Source organism: Anomaloglossus baeobatrachus, chromosome 4 (genome assembly GCF_048569485.1).
Source record: "Anomaloglossus baeobatrachus isolate aAnoBae1 chromosome 4, aAnoBae1.hap1, whole genome shotgun sequence".
In the NCBI taxonomy this organism is placed as follows: domain Eukaryota; kingdom Metazoa; phylum Chordata; class Amphibia; order Anura; family Aromobatidae; genus Anomaloglossus; species Anomaloglossus baeobatrachus.
The window spans coordinates 700,342,901-700,365,067 of record NC_134356.1 but is presented as its reverse complement, the minus strand read 5'-3'; the positions used below and the strand labels follow the sequence as shown (position 1 = coordinate 700,365,067).

General features: G+C 49.8%; 1 protein-coding gene across 1 annotated transcript in view; it reads left to right on the top strand.

Annotated features, from left to right (window-relative positions):
- The window catches only part of LOC142302191 (beta-1,3-galactosyltransferase 5-like), an 84,208-nt gene that overhangs the window by 26,070 nt on the left and 35,971 nt on the right, over positions 1-22,167 (top strand).

Here is a 22,167-nt window from a genome sequence, read left to right as displayed (position 1 = left end):
TTGTATATAGGGGTCAGTATTATAGTAGTTATATTCTTGTATATAGGAGCAGTATTATAGTAGTTATATTCTTGTACATAGGGGCAGTATTATAGTAGTTATATTCTTGTATATAGGGGCAGTATTATAGTAGTTATATTCTTGTACATAGGGGGCAGTATTATAGTAGCTATATTCTTGTACATTGGGGCACTATTATAGTAGTTATATTCTTGTACATAGGGGCAGTATTATAGTAGTTATATTCTTGTACATAGGGGTCAGTATTATAGTAGTTATATTCTTGTACATAGGAGCAGTATTATAGTAGTTATATTCTTGTACATAGGAGCAGTATTATAGTAGTTATATTCTTGTACATAGGAGGCAGTATTACAGTAGTTATATTCTTGTATATAGGAGCAGTATTATAGTAGTTATATTCTTGTATATAGGAGCAGTATTATAGTAGTTATATTCTTGTACATAGGGGTCAGTATTATAGTAGTTATATTCTTGTATATAGAGGCAGTATTATAGTAGTTATATTCTTGTACATAGGGGTCAGTATTATAGTAGTTATATTCTTGTACATAGGAGCAGTATTATAGTAGTTATATTCTTGTACATAGGAGCAGTATTATAGTAGTTATATTCTTGTACATAGGAGGCAGTATTACAGTAGTTATATTCTTGTATATAGGAGCAGTATTATAGTAGTTATATTCTTGTATATAGGAGCAGTATTATAGTAGTTATATTCTTGTACATAGGGGCAGTATTATAGTAGTTATATTCTTGTATATAGGGGCAGTATTATAGTAGTTATATTCTTGTACATAGGGGGCAGTATTATAGTAGTTATATTCTTGTACATTGGGGCAGTATTATAGTAGTTATATTCTTGTACATAGGAGCAGTATTATAGTAGTTATATTCTTGTATATAGGAGCAGTATTATAGTAGTTATATTCTTGTACGTAGGGGGCAGTATTATAGTAGTTATATTCTTGCATATAGGGGGCAGTATTATAGTAGTTATATTCTTGTACATAGGAGCAGTATTATAGTAGTTATATTCTTTACGTAGGGAGCAGTATTATAGTAGTTATATTCTTGTACATAGGGGGCAGTATTATAGTAGTTATATTCTTGTACATTGGGGCAGTATTATAGTAGTTATATTCTTGTACATAGGAACAGTATTATAGTAGTTATATTCTTGTACATTGGGGCAGTATTATAGTAGTTATATTCTTGTACATAGGAACAGTATTATAGTAGTTATATTCTTGTACGTAGGGGGCAGTATTATAGTAGTTATATTCTTGTACATAGGGGCAGTATTATAGTAGTTATATTCTTGTATATAGGGGCAGTATTATAGTAGTTATATTCTTGTATATAGGGGGCAGTATTATAGTAGTTATATTCATGTATATAGGAGCAGTATTATAGTAGTTATATTCTTGTACATAGGGGGCAGTATTATAGTAGTTATATTCTTGTATATAAGGGCAGTATTATAGTAGTTATATTCTTGTACATAGGGGCAGTATTATAGTAGTCATATTCTTGTACGTAGGGGGCAGTATTATAGTAGTTATATTCTTGTACGTAGGGGGCAGTATTATAGTAGTTATATTCTTGTACGTAGGGGGCAGTATTATAGTAGTTATATTCTTGTACGTAGGGGGCAGTATTATAGTAGTTATATTCTTGTACGTAGGGGGCAGTATTATAGTAGTTATATTCTTGTATATAGGGGGCAATATTATAGTAGTTATATTCTTGTACATAGGGAGCAGTATTATAGTAGTTATATTCTTGTACATAGGGGAGCAGTATTATAGTAGTTATATTCTTGTACATAGGGGCAGTATTATAGTAGTTATATTCTTGTACATAGGGGCAGTATTATAGTAGTTATATTCTTGTACATAGGGGGCAGTATTATAGTAGTTACAGTGCCTAGAAAAGGTATTTATAGCCCATTATCTTTTCCATATTTTTTCATGTAAGTATATTTTAAGTGATACAAAGTAAAAATATTTGTGAAGCATAAAAGAAAATATTTCTGGTTTTCAAAATATTTTAAAAATACAAATCTTAAAATTGGGACGTGCATTTGTGTCACAGGGTCATTCTCCCATATCACACAATCAACAGAGCAAGAGATGAGTGAATAATCCAAAGAACATTTATTCCATATAATCCAGAAGGTCCATAAAATAATCCACCATACAGAGGGTAAAATAGTCCAGTAATGGGATAAATGTCCCGGGCATCAGTCACTCTCCTCCAGCAATCCTTTCCCAGGGAAATCAAGTTTTCTCAAAGTCTCTCTGGGGTGTAGGCCGCAGCCTCAGCTTCTCCCACAGAGGATAAATCTTACTTCTTCTCTTTTGTCCTTCTCAGTCAGAATCAATAATTTGTGGCGCCCCTGAAGCTTCAGTCGCTACAGAAGTACTGCATACTGCACCTCATCCAGAGGTGTGGTATTCCATCCTGGGTATGGAGGAGGTCCCCACTGGTTCACACAAAAGACAACACTCTCACTCAGCAACACCTCATCAGACATGGCAAGGGTGTATTATACCCAAAGCCAGGCCAGGGGGTGGAGTCTTAGAAGTGGGTACATACTGGGGTGGAGTGTAGGAAAGTAAAAAGAGTTGGAAGGAGCAGTGGACAAAGAAAGACCTGTGGTCTGGAGCTGGCGCGGCTCCACCAAGGCACAAGACAGAAGGGGTCCTAGAGACCACAGGAAGTGCAACATCCTCCCGTGTCCTTGTTCCACATACAATCTTCGGGTGGAAGGACTTAGCCACAAATCGGGGACTGGTCCCTAGACTAGAGGAGAAGAACCTACGCACTCCACTAAAGTAAAACCAGCGGCTGAGGTGACTGCAAGTGTCGCGGGCGGAGGAGGGGACGCCGCGCTCTCCCACTGCTCGGGTCCGGCTGCTGCGACCTGCTGCTGCTCGGTGGCTCGAGCGATGGGCCGGACCCCAGGGACTCGAGCGGCGCTCCTCGCCCGTGAGTGAAAAGGGGATTGGTTTTGGGGATTTATTGTCTGTGACGCCACCCACGGTTATGGTGATTGTGTGGACACCACCGCTGCTCTGTATGAGGATCCCGGGAGTGATGGTATGGAGCAGCTAGATGTTAGTTCCTCCCTCCGTGGGTAGGGGGGTTGGTTGTCCCGGGGCCCGGTGATGGGGTAGGGATGGATGGCAGGCCAGGTGTGGGGCCTGGTGAGGTGCAGGGTCGCGGGGGCAGCGCTGTGCCGCACGGCACGGTGGTACTCACTCAGCCTGAGACGTTGACACAGTTCTCGGTAAAACACACGGCTGGAAAGACGGTTCCCACGGACGGCTGCTGTTGCTTTTCCCCGGTAGTTAGCGGTGACTGTCTCTGTTCCCTGCACCTAAGTTCAATGTTGGTAGCGATGGGTTCCCACCGGTTACCCGCTCCCCGACTTGGATATGGGCCGGAGGAGCCCCTCTTTGCCCGCAGGCGCTGGCCCTGAGAAACTGGTGCCTTGGCGGTGGCGGTGTCTCTCCTTCACGGTTGGACTGTTGCCTTCAATCGGGACTTAGTTGTTTGGAGACCCGGAGGTCCCCTTCACTGACGGATTTGGCAAATTCACGGCGACTCCTAGCCTTGCCGGGATCCGAAATGCCCCTGCCAATGGTGCTGGCTTCTCCTTGTATACCGGTCCGGTACCGCCGGGCCACCACCCGTCCACGGTCCTTTCGGCAACTCTGATCAGCCTCCACTGCAGACGGTCACCACCGTCTGCCAACCTTGCTGTCTCAGTCCGGGGCACACACCCGGACCAACTTCAGGCTTTCCAAACTGTCACTTTCTCCTTCGCTTCAACTCCTCTCACTTGCTCCTCTACCACTTCCCTCTCACTTCAAACTCTATCTCCCTTCAACTGCCTGGTTTTCCCGCCTCCAGGACTGTGAACTCCTTGGTGGGTGGAGCCAACCGCCTGGCCCACCCCCTAGTGTGGACATCAGCCCCTGGAGGAAGGCAACAAGGATTTCTGGTTTAGCTTTGGTGTACCTATCCGGGGTGTAGGGTGTGGTGGTGTCATTACCTGTGACCCCTGGCTTGCCCAGGGCGTCACATTCCCCCTTAGCAAAATGCAGACCGTCCGCGGGCTGCCCGTCCAACACCGGTTTTATTTTTCTGAAAAAGATAATAAAAACACATACAAGTATAGTAACATCATCCCACAACGGGAGGCACTTTTCTTAAACGTTATGTGAGGCAAATCCGGAGATATGACGATAAATCATGATATTCAAGTATGTCAGGAAGCCCTCTCCTGGTGTCACCCCCCCTTTCCTTCACACAACTGGTTTAGCAACAAATCCCATGGCCATGTCCTGTGATATGGAAATGAGGTGGTGTGGGAACAATGGACACAGGATGACTCCCTGCCGTCACCCTGTAACAAGAGTTGTATCTCATTAGCAAGGCTATGGAAATAGCCAGACAGAACGACTCCAGTAAAAAATGGTTCATATCTCGCAAGCCATATTTCCGATAAATATGGCAACCATAAAAATGGTGTCTCCGCATGTGGACGATGCCGGCACCCCCTTTTTATGGGAGCAGGACATTGGGAAATGCCCCAGGCGTGATATCAGCCAATGGGGAACTGGCAGACAGGTCATGAGTCCCCTCGTTCTGTAGCTAAATTCATAACTGTCACAATGAGAGCATTGGCGTCCGCCTACGACGCTCCCAGGCAAAGTTATGGCCCATATTCCATGTTGGGATATTGTCCATAACTCAAGCCAGGGGTGGAGCAGTGCTCCCTGTGAGGTCACGAAGGTAGGAGGGGACCTGGATTTGGCCAGGTTGATAACCCTACTTCGGCCATTTTCCAGGGTTCTTCTGCTCGGGGGCCTGGTTGGGAAAGACCTGTGAGAGAGTTCCTGGAAACCTGGTCTACAGCGCCCCCCTGTGGCCAGACGCACAAGGTAACTGATTGAATTGCATACCTGTTTGAAAACCATGCTTTATCTGTAACTGTACTCTGACATATGTATATTCTGTAGATTCCCTATTGTATATATTGTAGTTTCTAGTGTGCTTTAGGCTGATTAAATTATATAATTAATCTTGGGCTGTTCTGTTATCTCGATCTTGAATCCCACGTCTGTGTGTTCGGCTAATAGTTACCGTAAATCGGTTGGTGGCAGCGAATTGTGCCAAGGATTATTGTGGGGAGGCCAGTGAGATTCGGGGAGGTTTTATATATTCCGCCCGCGGAGGTCGGGGGAATATATACCCTACTCTCACCGGGGACCCTTCAATAATCGGCATAAGTAGTATAGCGGCCTCCTTGCTTATTGTCGGGCAATTCCATAATTGGCCTGACTATAAGAGGGGCGCTAGAGAGCGCGTCACGTGCTCTGTCTGTCGGTCGGGAGGTATAAAGGAGGGGTGACCCCCACTTGTTACCCCCCGATTGTGACGTACTGGTAGCCAGCGCGGGGGATTTCTGAGTGACCCCCCCGGTGGTTTGTGACAGTTACGGTAACAGGTTCAAACGGTTACGGCTTCCGCTCTCACCCACCCAAGTAACCTGGCCCTGATGCTGCCCCTAGGAAACAGGCAGCACCCCTTGACCCCAGTCCTGCACCAAGTTACCCGAGCAGGATCTGTCCTTTCCAGGGGACCCACGTCCATGGGGAGCCCCTGGAACCCCCAGAGGGTAGCCACCGGTCCTGGTGGTGGCTGGGCCCCAGCCTGCTCTACTGCTGGCCCTCCCTCCAATCTGCCTCTCCGGAGGCGGTAACGGTGGAAGCTGCAACAAAACATATTTACATCCTACAAGTTTGTGGTTGCCCTGCTAGTTCACGGGCTTGTCCATAAGGAATCCCTTACGCAACTTTTAACGGTCCCCACGGGGACAGCGGTGCCGGCAACGGCCGGTTCAATCAGCAGACTAGACAATCAGGTTAACTTCGGTTAATCATTTTCATTTTCAAAACTTGCAAACTTAAAATTTTCAACACACAGGTGGTCCCAACAGGGACTGTGACAACGGTGCTCCGCAGCAATCACTCTGAACTTTTGTTCTCCCCACCCGCCTCTGGGTGAAAGAACACGGGCTCCAGCCCCTCCAGCGCATAGCAAGCGCGGCGTGGAAGGGTCGCCCGATACCCGTTGTTCCCATTCCGGGGGATATATGTGGCCTCCATGCCATGCAGAGCGACGTCTCCTTCATCTTCTTCCGAGACGGGCTCGGTGTCAGGCCCGGAATCACTATCGTCTGCCCCTGCAACAGGCGGGTGGTCGCCAGCTGCCGCAGCTTCCAGGCTTGCCACTCTCTCGGCCACTGTCACGAAGGGGTGTACGCCCGACGGGCCAGGCGTAGTGGCACGAGCAAGTATAACGGAGGCGGCATGGGGGCCAGGGGTAGACCGGGTCCCTCAGCCGCAGCGGCCAGTCCCTCGGGGACACAGGGGCGTGGGTCACTTACCAGCTCCTCCATCATGGCCTCCATTCCATACACTCGTGCAACGGCAGCTACCGCCTCCACCTCCGCGGTCCACTGCTCCATCAGTCCACAGATCTGGTTCCGGTAATGTCGGCAGATCCCTGCCGTTCGGGCCCTCAGCCATGCTGCTGTCCCGGGCACCGGCTCGATAGCCTCCGCATAGCTAGGTGGAGCGGACATTCTTCGCAGGGTCGGCGGATCGTGGAGTCCCGGCGTCCCTATCTGTATAGCCGTGGCTACATGCGACCAGTCGCCATTTCGTCCCCCTTAGCCTCTTTCCGGCTCCTCCTCTATCGGGGCGGGGTTTTGGCCTTCGCGCCTCCACTACTCGAGAAGACACTCGAGCGGGAACTTTTCGCGCCAAAGATGGCGGCTTCTGAAATTTTCCGGCCGGACACCTCCGGCGGTAACAAGGCGCACCTCTACCAGACGGCAGAGCGGTAAGATCCTGTTCATGACGCCAAGTTGTCGCGGGCAGAGGAGGGGACGCCGCGCTCTCCCACTGCTCGGGTCCGGCTGCCGCTGCTGCCGCGGCCGCTGCTGCTTGGTGGCTCAAGCGATGGGCCGAATCCCGGGGACTCGAGCGGCGCTCCTCGCCTGTGAGTGAAAAGGGGATTGGTTTTGGGGATTTATTGTCCATGACGCCAACCACAGTTGTTGTGATTGTGTGGACACCACCGCTGCTCTGTATGGGGATCCCGGGAATGATGGTATGGAGCAGCTAGATGTTAGTTCCCCCCTCCGTGGGTAGGGGGGTTGGTTGTCCCGGGGCCCGGTGATGGGGTAGGGATGGATGGCAGGCCAGGTGTGGGGCCTGGTGAGGTGCAGGGTCGCGGGGGAAGCCGAAGGCTTCACAGCCAAAACGGCCGTCGGGTTGAACGCAGGCTCAATTGGTCTCTATACTCTCCAGGTAAAACTGCATTTGCCATTGTCTCCCTGATTATTGGAGGCTGGGGTCCCTTCCATAATTCTCCACTAACCCTGTGCAAACCTTGTTTGTTATGTATTAACGTAACATATACTCCATGTGATTACCATGGCCCTTTGAGGAGGTTGTTTTGGTTTATGACCCATTCATATTTTAGTGTAAATCATGCAGTTTTCCTGGTGGACTATTGATTATCTGACTACATACATAGGTATACCGGTCCATATGTAACCACTACCACTATTAGTAATTATCATTTATGATTTGTCAGTAGTCCGCTGAAGATCACTGCCTTTGTCCACACTTGTTTGTGCTGCCCTGCACTTATTTACCCATACAGTTTTTTCACCTTTTGTACCCTGGACTCTGGTCGTAATTTCTCTTGTTTGCAATGCAATGTTAGTGTAGACCTCATAGTGCAGTGATAGTGGAGACCCCACAGTGCAATGATAGTGGAGACCCCACAGTGCGGTGATAGGGGAGACTCAACAGTGCGGTTATAGTGGAGACCCCACAGTGCAATGATAGTGGAGACCCCACAGTGCAATGATAGTGGAGACCCCACAGTGCAATGATAGTGGAGACCCCACAGTGCAATGATAGTGGAGACCCCACAGTGCAGTGATAGTGGAGACCCCACAGTGCAATGATAGTGGAGACCCCACAGTGCGGTGATAGGGGAGACTCGACAGTGCGGTTATAGTGGAGACCCCACAGTGTGGAGATAGTGGAGACCCCACAGCATGGTGTTAGTGTAGACCTCATAGTGCGGTGATAGTGTAGACCTCATAGTGCAGGGATAGTGGAGACCCCAAAGTGTGGTGATAGTGGAGACCCCACAGTGTGGTGATAGGGGAGAGTCAACAGTGCGGTGATAGGGGAGATTGGACAGTGCGATTATAGTGGAGACCCCACAGTGCGGTTATAGTGGAGACCCCACAGTGCGGTTATAGTGGAGACCCCACAGTGCGGTTATAGTGGAGACCCCACAGTGCGGTTATAGTGGAGACCCCACAGTGTGGAGATAGTGGAGACCCCACAGTGTGGTGATATTGGAGAGTCAACAGTGCGGTTATAGTGGAGACCCCACAGTGCGGTTATAGTGGAGACCCCACAGTGTGGAGATAGTGGAGACCCCACAGTGTGGAGATAGTGGAGACCCCACAGTGTGGAGATATTGGAGAGCCCATACTGCAGAGATAGTGGAAACCCCACAGTGCAGTGATAGTGGAGACCCACAGTGCAGAGATAGTGGAAACCCCACAGTGCAGTGATAGTGGAGACCCCACAGTGCGGAGATAGTGGAGACCCCACAGTGCGGAGATAGTGGAATAGAATAGTACGCCAGGCACTCAGATGATGCTAGTTTTCTTTATGCCGTTCATGTAACACAGACGTTTCGGTCAATACTTCGACTTTCTTCAATAGAACTGAGAGATGCAAAAGAAACAGAATCATATAAAGATAAAGTCCACAGAATTCTCAAAAGAATCAAAAACAAAGGACATCTATATAACACCAAATTGTAATGAGGGACAAGGGGAAGGAGGGGATGGGAACAAGAGAGATCGGTGCGAAGAGATTCCAACTAGCAGGTGACAGTGCGTGTATAGACGCCTGTGACAACGAAACACGCGTGGTAATCCCGCTGTGTATACACATAAAAGAAGGCAGTGCGTGTATAGACACCTGTGATAATGAAACATGCGTGGTAACCCGTTCCGCATCGGGTCAGGAGTTGTCACAGAGTGGCCTTGCCCGATTCCGTTGCCCTGAGGCGTACAGTAAATGGTGGGGAAGCGGGGTATTTGAGGAAAGTTTGTCGTGATGCCACCTGTGGTATACGGCCAAGAGTAGCCACAGTATTACTGCAGTATTACTCACCGGGGCAGGTGTTACAGCAGCCGGGATGGTGGAGTGGGCCCCGGGTGGGTGATGAGGGTTATAATAGCCGTTGGCGCCTAAGCACAGGGTGGCGACGCCGGTAAGGACGAGCCAACACAGTCTCTGCGGGTTCAAGGTGTAGTTTACTCATAACTTCAGCTGCCAGCCCGGTCACACTGGCCACTGCCGTGATGGGCTCAGGTCGATCCCGAATCCGCGGGAGGTCAGAATCGGTCCGGTTGTCTGCGGGCCCTTCCTCACAGTGCTTTTTAGTGCGGTCCCTGTGGCTTGAAGCACTTAGAGTCCATTCCGTACTAGGTAGAGTACTGTTCCCTATGCCAGTAGCGGGGATCCCCTTGATTCTGACCGTGATCTAGGCCCCGGGAGTGCTATATGCCACTTGGCTCTGGAAACTTGTGTGGTCGGAGGAGCATGGAACCTCTCCGTCTGGCAGAATCTGGTGATGCAACGTGGAATTACACCACCCTAGGGTGCTACACCCTGAACAGCGCTGGTACCGGGGGAACTGACACGGTATCCTCCTCAGCGACAGTTAAACTCCTATGTCCCACAGGAGCTACCGGAAAAGATGTCTGCTCACTGTCACTCCTGCTGGAGAACCTTGTGATTTCCTCAGGAGCAGACGCACGATTGTGATCCCCTCAGGAGGAGCTGCACGGTTGTGATCCCCTCAGGAGGAGCTGCACGGTTGTGATCTCCTCAGGAGGAGCCGCACAGTTGTGATCTCCTCAGGAGGAGCCGTACAGTTGTGATCTCCTAAGGAGGAGCCACACAGTTGTGAACTCCTCAGGAGGAGCCGCACAGTTGTGATTTCCTCAGGAGGAGCCGCACGGTTGTGATCTTCTCAGGAGGAGCTGCACAGTTGTGATCCCCTCAGGAGGAGCTGCACGATTGTGATCCCCTCAGGAGGAGCTGCACGGTTGTGATCCCCTCAGGAGGAGCTGCACGGTTGTGATCCCCTCAGGAGGAGCTGCACGGTTGTGATCTCCTCAGGAGGAGCCGCACGGTTGTGATCTTCTCAGGAGGAGCCGTACAGTTGTGATCTTCTCAGGAGGAGCCGCACAGTTGTGATCCCCTCAGGAGGAGCCGCACGGTTGTGATCCCCTCAGGAGGAGCCGCACAGTTGTGATCCCCTCAGGAGGAGCCGCACGGTTGTGATCTCCTCAGGAGGAGCCGCACAGTTGTGATCTCCTCAGGAGGAGCCGCACAGTTGTGATCTCCTCAGGAAGAGCCGCACGGTTGTGATCTCCTCAGGAGGAGCCGTACAGTTGTGATCTTCTCAGGAGGAGCCGCACAGTTGTGATCCCCTCAGGAGGAGCCGCACGGTTGTGATCCCCTCAGGAGGAGCCGCACAGTTGTGATCTCCTCAGGAGGAGCCGCACAGTTGTGATCTCCTCAGGAGGAGCCGCACAGTTGTGATCTTCTCAGGAGGAGCCGCACAGTTGTGATCTCCTCAGGAAGAGCCGCACGGTTGTGATCCCCTCAGGAGGAGCCGCACGGTTGTGATCTCCTCAGGAGGAGCCGCACAGTTGTGATCTCCTCAGGAGGAGCCGCACGGTTGTGATCCCCTCAGGAGGAGCCGCACGGTTGTGATCCCCTCAGGAGGAGCTGCACGGTTGTGATCCCCTCAGGAGGAGCCGCACGGTTGTGATCTCCTCAGGAGGAGCCGCACGGTTGTGATCTTCTCAGGAGGAGCCATACAGTTGTGATCTCCTCAGGAAGAGCCGCACGGTTGTGATCTCCTCAGGAGGAGCCGCACAGTTGTGATCCCCTCAGGAGGAGCCGCACAGTTGTGATCCCCTCAGGAGGAGCCGCACAGTTGTGATCTTCTCAGGAGGAGCCGCACAGTTGTGATCTTCTCAGGAGGAGCCGCACAGTTGTGATCTCTTCAGGAGGAGACGCTGCCCCATGCTGAGCACTTCCCTCTCTGTGATGTCAGATTCACTCTTCAGCCCTGGGATATAAATGCAGAGCAGATGCTGCGTCTCCTCAGAGATCAGCGGTGGCAGAGAGGACAGGTAGGACCCATCATCCAATATCTTCCACTGCAGGTGGACTACTCCCACATTATGGTGACCATGTAATGGGGGGCACTGTGCAGGGGGGATGGGACGGCGGCCACCACAGGGTCGGGGGATTCAGACCACAAATTGTCACATTAATTTTCTACATTTATCTCACAAGAGACGATGGATCCGAGACGCCACAATTTATTAGAGGTTTATGTTTTTACTTTATTTCTCTTTACATTTTCTTCTCACTTTGAGATCAGACGAGAAGTTCCATTTTCTGATATTTTATTATGGGATGTAATTGATGCCCCGATAATTATATGACATGGACTGTGGATTTGGACAGGTTTGTGCCCTTTTCCTACTGCTTTTATAATATGGGGGTATCAATAGTGTCACCCCCAGGCAGACGTTCATGTACGCTCCGTGTGTTCTCCTCCGGCCGGACGCTCCCCAACACTGGGACTTTACTGACTCCTTCAGCTCAGATTCCACAGACAACCGGCTGCAGAGGACTTCACAACAATACCACGTGTGGAGACCATTGTGCTTCTGCAGGAGGAGCAGGAATTACCTTTATTTCAATATTTAAGAGCTTTTTCTTACAAACGTTTCTGAGGTGATGATTCGCACCTCGCGCTGCTGTGAGCAGCTGTGGGACCTTCAGCCATCGCCGCTGTTTGCTTTAGGATTACAGCTCTTCCGTTCATTGACCTTATACAGATGATACAAGTAAAATATATCTTTGTACCGTGTTAGCCAGTAGAGATAAAAAATTGTTTAAAAGAACTGAAGTCCTCAGTGGTTGATACCTTTTAATGGCAACTGAAAAGATGGTAATAATTGCAGCTTTCGAGACTACTCAGGTCTCTTCATCAGGCATGGTATAACACAGTGACTCTTCAGATTTTGTGTTATACCTCGCCTGATGAAGAGACCTGAGTAGTCTCGAAAGCTTGCAATTATTACCATCTTTTCAGTTACCATTAAAAGGTATCAACCACTGAGGACTCTCAGTTCTTTTAAACAATTTTTTTATCTTATACAGATGGTGAGTCTGTGGCAAGGTGTTGGAGAGGACAAGCTGTGACCGGTGATCCCGGGGCGAGGTGCAGGGGAGGATGAGCTGTGACCGGTGATCCCGGGGCGAGGTGCAGGGGAGGATGAGCTGTGACCGGTGATCCCGGGGCGAGGTGCAGGGGAGGATGAGCTGTGACCGGTGATCCCGGGGCGAGGTGCAGGGGAGGATGAGCTGTGACCGGTGATCCCAGAGCAACGTGCAGGGGAGGACGACCTGTGACCGGTGATCCCGGAGTGAGGTGCAGGGGAGGACGAGCTGTGACCGGTGATCCCAGAGCAACGTGCAGGGGAGGACGACCTGTGACCGGTGATCCCGGAGTGAGGTGCAGGGGAGGACGAGCTGTGACCGGTGAGCCCGAGGCAAATTACTGGTGAGGATGAGCTGTGACCGGTGATCCCGGAGCGAGGTGCAGGGGAGGATGAGCTGTGACCGGTGATACTGGGGTGAGGTGCAGGGGAGGATGAGCTGTGACCGGTGATCCCAGAGCAACGTGCAGGGGAGGACGACCTGTGACCGGTGATCCCGGAGTGAGGTGCAGGGGAGGACGAGCTGTGACCGGTGATCCCAGAGCAACGTGCAGGGGAGGACGACCTGTGACCGGTGATCCCGGAGTGAGGTGCAGGGGAGGACGAGCTGTGACCGGTGAGCCCGAGGCAAATTACTGGTGAGGATGAGCTGTGACCGGTGATCCCGGGGCGAGGTGCAGGGGAGGATGAGCTGTGACCGGTGATACTGGGGTGAGGTGCAGGGGAGGATGAGCTGTGACCGGTGATCCCGGAGCGAGGTGCAGGGGAGGACGAGCTGTGACCGGTGATCCCAGAGCAACGTGCAGGGGAGGACGACCTGTGACCGGTGATCCCGGAGTGAGGTGCAGGGGAGGACGAGCTGTGACCGGTGAGCCCGAGGCAAATTACTGGTGAGGATGAGCTGTGACCGGTGATCCCGGAGCGAGGTGCAGGGGAGGATGAGCTGTGACCGGTGATACTGGGGTGAGGTGCAGGGGAGGATGAGCTGTGACCGGTGATCCCGGAGCGAGGTGCAGGGGAGGATGAGCTGTGACCGGTGATACTGGGGTGAGGTGCAGGGGAGGATGAGCTGTGACCGGTGATCCTGGGGCGAGGTGCCAGGGAGGATGAGCTGTTGTCGCGGGCAGGGGTGACTGACCACAGCAGGGAAAGCTACCCGAGGCACTCGGATCCGAGATCGTGGCTGGGGCTTGAGTGGCAACCAGATCCAGGGCTCGTGCAGTGGCCCGTCGACCACAACAATATAAAGGGGGTATTTACAGGGGAAGAGTTTGTCAGGTACGCCACCTGTGGATTGCGGTGATGGTTGGTGACACCGCCGCTGCCTTGTTATGGGACGCCTGGGGCTGATGGAGCGGGGCAGCAGGATGGTATCCCCTCCACGGGTAGGGGAAGTGTTGTCCCGGGGCCCAGGTGTACGGGAAAGGATGCTGCGGAGCGTATTCTGCAGGGCTGGACCGGGGTGGTATTGGTGTACTCACAGTTCCAGAGGAATTCACACAGAGTCCAAATGGTAAACCAAATTGACAGCGACCGGTGACCTCCGGCGGGTGTATTCGGGTCCCACACCCTGGTACAGCAAACAGGGGTCCCTTCCTCCTGCACTTAATGTTTGTGTCCTTAGTTTGACTACTCCGCTTGGAACGGGGAAGTCCACTCCCGGTGATTCTGTGTATTTGGAGCTGTGGCCCGCGAGAACTGACCCGTGGGATCTTAGCAGGCAATTGCGGAGCTTATCCCCCGCGTTGGGTTTCTGTCTCGCTCTCTAGGCTTTCTGGTGGGACAAGACGTGGAGTCTCGTCCCCTGCTGGCTAATTGACTAGGGGCTTGAAGCAGTCCTTGCCTTAGGGTCCAGGCATCCAGACTGTGCACGGCCTCCGGACCAGATTCCCGCTGTCGGCACCGGCGGGCTACAACCCTGCCCCAGTCCACTTAAGGTTTCCCGCGACCGGATCTCCGTCGCCTGTGGCCCTGTCTGCCGTGTGCCACCTAGTCAGTAGTCCAGTAGTCCAGAGGCTCCAACCCCTGACTACCACTTCACTCCTCTCACTTCCTCTCTCTACTTTGATCTGTCTCAAGTCAAACTTCAACTGTCTTGTTCCCTCCCAGAACACCCTAGGTGGGCGTCACCATCCGCTTGGCCCTGCCCACTGGTGTGTGCCTATTGTCATGGGGGGTGACTAGACTTTGCTGGCTGATGTGTGTGGGTTTGTGTTGGTATGCCAAGGAGGATGGAGTCTTGCACCTGGAAGATTTGTGCAGTCTCTGTGACATCCTGGTTTTGCCAGGGCATCACACTGTGACCGGTGAGCCCGGGCCAAGGAGCAGAGGAGGATGAGTTGTGACCGGTGAGCCCAGGCCAAGGAACAGGGGAGGATAAGGTGTAACCGTTGATCCTTGGGCGAGGTGCAGGGGAGAACGATCTGTGTCCGGTGAGCCCAGGGCAAGGTGCTGGGGAGGATGAGCTGTGACCGGTGAGCCCAGGGCAAGGTGCAGGGGAGGACGAGCTGTGTCCGGTGACCAAGGGCAAGGTGCTGGGGAGGATGATCTTTGAAATGTGAGCCCTGGGGCGATGGGATAGCAGCTGGATATTAACCCTCCGTGGGTAGGGATGGATGCCCCTGGGCTCAGTGTCTCTGTGCTGAGGATGGCAGTTGCAGGATCCGGCGCGCCCGGTCAGACCGGGGGGTGCTGGTGTACTCACAGTCAAATGAATCACACAAGTCCAACGGTAAACCAAAGTGCCAGTGGCCGGCCGTTGCGGCCGGGTGTATTCTGGTCCCTCACCCGGGGTGATGGTCTGTGTCACTTTCCTCTGCACTGTCTTTAGTTCTCCTTGGACTTCTCAGTATAGAACACGGGAGTCCGCTCCCAGAACTACGGGTGGGAGCCTTGCCCGAAGACGCTGACCCGTGGGATCTAAAGGGGCCCTGGCGGATACCCTATCCCCCGCGGTGGGCTGTTGTCTGCTTTGTGGGACTTTGGCTGGGACAGGACCTGTAATCCTGTCCTCAACTGGTGAATAAACAAAGCCAGTGGTTCCGGTCTCTGCTTCAGGATCCAGGTACCCCCTCTGTGCACGGTTTCCGTGTCGGTTCTCCGGTGTCGGTACCGGCGGGGTCCTACCCTGTCCCGGTCCACCTCAGATCTCCGGCAGCCATCTTCCCATCTCCTGAGAGACACGGACCACCATCTGCCACCTAGCCAGTACGTCAGGGTTCCAACCCCGACGCCTTTTCTCTCTGGCTTCCACTCCAACTCTCCTCTCCTTCTCAACTCAACTGAACTTTACACTTCACCTTCAAACTGACAACTCTCAACTGTTCCCACCCCGGCTTCTCTAGATCCCTAGGTGGGCATTTTCCTTCCACCTGGTCCCGCCCACTGGTGTGCCTTTCCTACCCTGGGGGGGTGACTAGGGTTTTGTCAGCTCGGTGTAACCCTGTGAGGGATGGTGTTATGTGGGGGCCTATTTTGTGTGTGACCACCTGGCGGCACCAGGGCGTCACAAATATAACAGGAGGAAATCTCCAAACCTCTGCCGGAAGGTGAAGACCTAAAGCTGGAGAGAAGAAATGGCAGAGGATTTATATGTTAATTATCCAGTTACCCCATCTTCCATTTCTCACCAAAAGTTAAAGTTCAGACGGAAATTTCCCTCCCCCTGATTATAGCAAGAATAGAAAGTATGGGGGAAACGTGGGCTCCTGGGTGGACCTGTGATTACAACCAATGGTTAATTAACCCCATGGCCACAAAACCTCTCGTATCTGTGTTGGATCACACTTAATGGGTTGGATCACACTTAACTTAATCACACCTCATGTGTCTTATCCTGCGATGTCGTCGCACTTCTTTATTTCACGAGAGATAGAGAAACATCTTTATAAGTTGGGTAATTACTCCAGACTTCACAGTCTTGTCGGTCAATTTTTGCTACAATATAATTTTAGTTTTCGTTTCATGATTGTTTTATTCTACAGAGAGAAGGTACCCAATGGGGTTGGGATTTTCCCTCCTGTTTGCAAATATTAATATAGCAGAGTGGTCGGATTCATTTATTTTTCTCCCATATCACGTGGTTTGGCAGATACGTAGACGACATCCTCCTGAGATGGGATGGACCCAGGGACTTGGGGATCGAATATATTGATTTTCCAAGCATCATTGGAACTTGGTAGTTTCCCATAATGTACAGGAAAAAAGCATTGATTATTTTAGATGGGACTTTCACTTTTGACCCCTGAGATCGTATTATAGTTTCTACTTATCGAAAAATACTAGGACCAATTCCATATTACACAGATATTACACAGGGCTGAATGTATAGTTGATAAAAGGAAGAGCTGGAGATAAAACTTGGCTTTCTACTAAGGGCTTCTACAAGTGTGGACACGCAATCAATATATCTGAAAATGGCAAATCCTTTATCTCTACAGTAACAATGAATATTGGATGAATCCAGTTAATAATGGCCATGCTAGCAATGTAATCCACCTGACTGTACAATCATGTAGAGGCACGAGTGGATCTGAAGATTCGGGTGAGGAGACGTTCATCGGCTGCAGGGAACAAAATACAGTTAGGTCCAGAAATATTTGGACAGTGGCACAATTTTGGCGAGTTGGGCTCTGCATGCCACCACATTGGATTTGAAATGAAACCTCTACAACAGAATTCAAGTGCAGATTGTAACGTTTAATTTGAAGGTTTGAACAAAAATATCTGATAGAAATTGTAGGAATTGTCACATTTCTTTACAAACACTCCACATTTTAGGAGGTCAAAAGTAATTGGACAAATAAACCAAACCCAAACTAAATATTTTTATTTTCAATATTTTGTTGCGAATCCTTTGGAGGCAATCACTGCCTTAAGTCTGGAACCCATGGACATCACCAAACGCTGGGTTTCTTCATTCTTAATGCTTTGCCAGGCCTTTACAGCCGCAGCCTTCAGGTCTTGCTTGTTTGTGGGTCTTTCCGTCTTAAGTCTGGATTTGAGCAAGTGAAATGCATGCTCAATTGGGTTAAGATCTGGTGATTGACTTGGCCATTGCAGAATGTTCCACTTTTTTGCACTCATGAACTCCTGGGTAGCTTTGGCTGTATGCTTGGGGTCATTGTCCATCTGTACTATGAAGCGCCGTCCGATCAACTTTGCGGCATTTGGCTGAATCTGGGCTGATAGTATATCCTGGTACACTTCAGAATTCATCCGGCTACTCTTGTCTGCTGTTATGTCATCAATAAACACAAGTGACCCAGTGCCATTGAAAGCCATTCATGCCCATGCCATCACGTTGCCTCCACCATGTTTTACAGAGGGTGTGGTGTGCCTTGGATCATGTGCCATTCCCTTTCTTCTCCAAACTTTTTTCTTCCCATCATTCTGGTACAGGTTGATCTTGGTCTCATCTGTCCATAGAATACTTTTCCAGAACTGAGCTGGCTTCATGAGGTGTTTTTCAGCAAATGTAACTCTGGCCTGTCTATTTTTGGAATTGATGAATGGTTTGCATCTAGATGTGAACCCTTTGTATTTACTTTCATGCAGTCTTCTCTTTACTGTTGACTTAGAGACAGATACACCTACTTTACTGAGAGTGTTCTGGACTTCAGTTGATGTTGTGAACGGGTTCTTCTTCACCAAAGAAAGGTATGCGGCGATCATCCACCACTGTTGTCATCCGTGGACGCCCAGGCCTTTTTGAGTTCCCAAGCTCACCAGTGAATTCCTTTTTTCTCAGAATGTACCCGACTGTTGATTTTGCTACTCCAAGCATGTCTGCTATCTCTCTGATGGATTTTTTTCTTTTTTTTCAGCCTCAGGATGTTCTGCTTCACCTCAATTGAGAGTTCCTTAGACCGCATGTTGTCTGGTCACATCAACAGCTTCCAAATGCAAAACCACACACCTGTAATCAACCCCAGACCTTTTAACTACTTCATTGATTACAGGTTAACGAGGGAGACGCCTTCAGAGTTAATTGCAGCCCTTAGAGTCCCTTGTCCAATTACTTTTGGTCCCTTGAAAAAGAGGAGGCTATGCATTACAGAGCTATGATTCCTAAACCCTTTCTCCGATTTGGATGTGAAAACTCTCATATTGCAGCTGGGAGTGTGCACTTTCAGCCCATATTATATATAGAATTGTATTTCTGAACATGTTTTTGTAAACAGCTAAAATAACAAAACTTGTGTCACTGTCCAAATATTTCTGGACCTAACTGTATCACACAAAAGCTCCGCCGTCTCCAAGCATTTTGTTTCTGGACATGGGGGAGATGTTTCAGCACCTCAAATAATGGGCACTGAAAGGGTTAAGCAATCACTCGGGGGACATGATAAGAGAATGAGTGAGTCGGGGTGAATTTATCAACCTAAGACCAGATCTCCGGCTGGAATAGGTAACCGCCAGATCCTCACCTACCAATATAAATGAGTACACCCCCCCTCCGAGGCTCAGTGTGAGTGATCACAGGATTAACCCTGGCTGTATGCTAACTTCTGATTGGTCCACACAATGTTGTACATCATACAAGTGATAGATACTGTCACCGAAACGCGTGTGCTATGTGAGACGACAAATAAAGACATTGTAAGGGGATCAAAGGCTGGATGTGTCTCCTTTTCTTCTCTTTTCCTGCCATACAGCAATATCCAGGCACAGTTCATTGGGGTGAGTGGACTGTTATGATCCGGAACCATGGAAGACCATCATAAATCATTGGTAAAAGGTGACAAGAGCATTGGCAACTAATCTGGCCGCCATCCCCTTACTAACCATCACAACTAGAAGTAGCCGAGGGGAGAACTAACCTCCTGTGCACCGCGAGCCCAGCCGGAGAACTAGCTATCCTAAAGGAAGGAGAGATGAATAATGCTCTGCCTCAGAAAATAGATAAAGAATAGCAAGCCCCCCACATTCAAAGACTGCAGTGATATAGGAAAACACAATACACAGATAGATGATAAGATTAGCAAAAGGCGAGGCCCTACTGACTAAATAGGACAGGACAGAAATGGACTGATGGTGGCCAGAGAAAAACCCTGCAAAATACCAACAACCTGATGGTACAAAAAGCCCTCAGATCGCTAGATCTGAACTCCGTCCTATACCAGGCGCTCTTGTCATACCAATGAACAGAAAGCAGGAATCATTACAAATTCAAGAAGCAACAAACACATGGACTAATAGGAGCAATACTCTAAACATAGCTGCAGGGAGCTTCCCAGCTAAGCAACTGAGAGGGAAGATCCCTGCCTTCAAATAAACTGAAAACAACCACAGCAAATGACAAACTCAGATAAGAGCAAAAAGAACCAAACAACAAATAAAGAGCCAAGCACTTATCTGGGGTAGATGTGGTCTGCAGAAGGATGAAGCAGGCTGGTGAACAAAGAACAACTGACATCCGGCATAGCCTGCTAGCAGACCAGGGTTTAAATAGGCAGAGAGTTAGCCATGGAAACACCCATTGCTCAATACACCTGGTCTCTGACCAAACCATTCCTGGCCACAAGAGGGAGCCTCACAGCAGCAAAAGCAAGAGTTATCCTCCTGCCCATAACCCTTCCATTTCACAAGGTACTGAAGCTGACGCCTACTGCGACGGGAATCCACAATTTTTTCAACCTCATACTCCAGATCGCCTTGTACCAAAACAGGGTCAGAAGGCGCTGCTGCAGGAACTGTTGGCTCCACATGTCTCTTCAACAAGGACTTATGGAAGACATTGTAAATCTTAAATGACGCAGGCAGAGTCAAACGGAAAGATACAGGGTTGATAATCTCCGAAATCTTATAAGGTCCAATAAATCTGGGCTTAAATTTAGGAGATGGAACTCTCATAAGAATATTTTTAGAGGACAACCACACAATGTCCCCCACTTTAAACCGGGGACCAACAGGCCGACGCCGGTTGGCATATTTCTGGGCAGATTCTTGGGATTGAAACAATTTATCCACTACCTGCCCCCAAATCTGCTGCATTCTGTTTACCACCGAATCCACCCCTGGACAATCGGACGCCTCAAGGTGCCCCGAGAGGAACCTGGGGTGATACCCAAAATTGCAGAAAAAGGGGGACACCAATGTGGTAGCTCTATTGTTAAGGGCAAATTCAGCCAAAGGCAAAAACGAAACCCAGTCATCCTGATCCGCAGAAACAAAACACCGTAAATAGGTCTCCAGGGTCTGGTTAGCCCTTTCAATCTGACCGTTGGTCTGAGGATGAAACGCCGAGGAGAAAGACAGCTGAACACCCAATTTGGAACAAAAAATCCTCCAAAATCTGGATACAAACTGCACCCCTCTGTCAGAAACAATGTTTTCGTGAATACCATGCAAACGAACAACATGTTGGAAAAACAAAGGCACCAACTCTGATGAAGACGGCAACTTAGATAGGGAAACCAAGTGGACCATCTTGGAAAATCTATCACAGATCACCCAAATCACAGTCATTTTCTGAGAGACGGGAAGCTCCAAAATAAAATCCATAGAGATGTGCGTCCAAGGTGTCTTAGGTACCGGCAAAGGCAATAATAGCCCTCTCACATTCAAAGACTGCGGTGATATAGGAAAACACAATACACAGATAGATGATAGGATTAGCAAAAGGTGAGGCCCTACTGACTAAATAGGACAGGACAGAAAAGGGACTGATGGTGGCCAGAGAAAAACCCTGCAAAAATCCAAAAACCTGATAGCACAAGAAGCCCTCAGATCGCTAGATCTGAACTCCGCCCTATACCAGGCGCTCTTGTCATACCAATGAACAGAAAGCAGGAACCATTACAAATTCAAGAAGCAACAAACACATGGACTATAGGAGCAATACTTCAAACATAGCTGCAGGGAGTTTCCAAGCTAAGCAACTGAGAGGGAAGATCCCTGCATGCAAATAAACTGAAAACAACCACAGTAAATGACAAACTCAGATAAGATCAAAAAGAACCAAACAACAAATAAAGAGCCAAGCACTTATCTGGGGTAGATGTGGTCTGGAGCAGGATGAAGCAGGCTGGTGAACAAAGAACAACTGACATCCGGCATAGCCTGCCAGCAGACCAGGGTTTAAATAGGCAGAGAGTTAGCCATGGAAACGCCCATTGCTCAACACACCTGGTCTCTGTCCAAACCATTCCTGGCCACAAGAGGGAGCCTCACAGCAGCAAAAGCATAACTGACATTCACAACAGTGGACTGTATATTATAGTCTTTTGTTAGTATTATAGTAGTTGTATTCTTGTATAAAGGGGCAGTATTATAGTAGTTGTATTCTTGTATATAGGGGCAGTATTATAGTAGTTGTATTCTTGTATATAGGGGCAGTATTATAGTAGTTGTATTCTTGTATATAGGGGCAGTATCTGTTACGTCCGGGTGGTGGAAGCACTGGACCGTACACCGATTTCCCCTGAGGAGGCAGCCAGGCTGGTCACGCCGCTAGAGGGTCCTGATGCACGGCAGCCGGAGCACTATAGGTAGCTGGACAGTCCGTAGAGGAGCAGGAAAGGTGGATGATGCTGAACCCACGGAGTTCTGGACGGTAGTCCGGGTGACGAGGCTCAGGGTCCGAGGCTGGGTTGTAGGGTCAGGCGGGATCCGGAACCTGCTGAGCGATGGAACGGGTCACCGAACGGAGCCAGAGACTGGAGACTGGCGGAGCTGCAGAGGTGGTGGGACATCCGCCGAAGTCACCGTCA